The following is a 1,824-nucleotide window of genomic DNA, read 5'->3' on the forward strand; positions in this document are numbered from 1 at the left end:
GGGAGGTGTGGTAGTTGTAGTGGGTGGCTCAGTTGTAGTGGGTGGCGTGGTTGTTGTAGTGGGAGGTGTGGTTGTTGTAGTGGGAGGCTGAGTTGTTGTCGTGGGAGGTGTGGTTGTTGTAGTGGGAGGCTCAGTTGTTGTCGTGGGGGGTGTGGTTGTTGTAGTGGGTGGCTCAGTTGTAGTGGGAGGTGTGGTTGTTGTAGTGGGAGGCTCAGTTGTTGTCGTGGGAGGCTCAGTTGTTGTCGTGGGAGGCTCAGTTGTTGTCGTGGGAGGTGTGGTTGTTGTCGTGGGAGACTCAGTTGTTGTCGTGGGAGGTGTGGTTGTAGTGGGAGGCTCAGTTGTTGTTGTGGGAGGTGTGGTTGTTGTAGTGGGAGGCTCCGTTGTTGTGGGAGGTGTGGTTGTTGTAGTGGGAGGCTCGGTTGTTGTCGTGGGAGGTGTGGTTGTTGTAGTGGGAGGCTCAGTTGTTGTCGTCGGAGGTGTGGTTGTTGTAGTGGGAGGCTCAGTTGTTGTCGTGGGAGGTGTGGTTGTTGTAGTGGGAGGCTCAGTTGTTGTCGTGGGAGGTGTGGTTGTTGTAGTGGGAGGTTCAGTTGTTGTGGGGGGTGTGGTTGTTGTCGTGGGGGGTGTGGTTGTAGTCGGAGGTGTGGTTGTAGTGGGAGGTGTGGTTGTTGTAGTGGGTGGCTCAGTTGTAGTGGGAGGTGTGGTTGTTGTAGTGGGAGGCTGAGTTGTTGTCGTGGGAGGTGTGGTTGTTGTAGTGGGAGGCTCAGTTGTTGTTGTGGGAGGTGTGGTTGTTGTCGTGGGAGGTGTGGTTGTAGTGGGAGGTGTGGTTGTTGTGGGGGGTGTGGTTGTTGTAGTGGGGGGTGTGGTGGTAGTGGGAGGTGTGGTAGTTGTCGTGGGAGGCTCAGTTGTTGTGGGAGGTGTGGTTGTTGTAGTGGGAGGTGTGGTTGTTGTGGGAGGTGTGGTTGTAGTGGGAGGCTCAGTTGTTGTCGTGGAAGGTGTGGTTGTTGTAGTGGGAGGCTCAGTTGTTGTCGTGGGAGGTGTGGTTGTTGTAGTGGGAGGCTCGGTTGTTGTAGTGGGAGGCTCAGTTGTTGTGGGAGGTGTGGTTGTTGTAGTGGGAGGTGTGGTTGTTGTTGTGGGTGGCTCAGTTGTCGTGGGAGGTGTGGTTGTTGTAGTGGGAGGCTCAGTTGTTGTCGTGGGAGGTGTGGTTGTTGTAGTGGGAAGCTCAGTTGTTGTCGTGGGAGGTGTGGTTGTTGTAGTGGGAGGCTCAGTTGTTGTCGTGGGAGGTGTGGTTGTTGTAGTGGGAGGCTCGGTTGTTGTCGTGGGAGGTGTGGTTATTGTAGTGGGAGGCTCGGTTGTTGTAGTGGGAGGCTCAGTTGTTGTGGGAGGTGTGGTTGTTGTAGTGGGAGGTGTGGTTGTTGTAGTGGGTGGTTCAGTTGTAGTGGGAGGTGTGGTTGTTGTAGTGGGAGGCTCAGTTGTTGTCGTGGGAGGTGTGGTTTTTGTAGTGGGAAGCTCAGTTGTTGTAGTGGGAGGTTCAGTTGTTGTAGTGGGAGGTGTGGTTGTTGTAGTGGGAGGCTCAGTTGTTGTCGTGGGAGGTGTGGTTGTTGTAGTGGGAAGCTCAGTTGTTGTCGTGGGAGGTGTGGTTGTTGTAGTGGGAGGCTCAGTTGTTGTAGTGGGAGGTGTGGTTGTTGTAGTGGGAGGCTCAGTTGTTGTCGTGGGAGGTGTGGTTGTTGTAGTGGGAAGCTCAGTTGTTGTCGTGGGAGGTGTGGTTGTTGTAGTGGGAAGCTCAGTTGTTGTAGTGGGAGGTGTGGTTGTTGTAGTGGGAGGCTC

The sequence above is a fragment of the Atractosteus spatula genome (genome assembly GCF_055471065.1).
Source record: "Atractosteus spatula isolate fAtrSpa1 chromosome 10 unlocalized genomic scaffold, fAtrSpa1.hap1 SUPER_10_unloc_2, whole genome shotgun sequence".
Classification (NCBI taxonomy): domain Eukaryota; kingdom Metazoa; phylum Chordata; class Actinopteri; order Semionotiformes; family Lepisosteidae; genus Atractosteus; species Atractosteus spatula.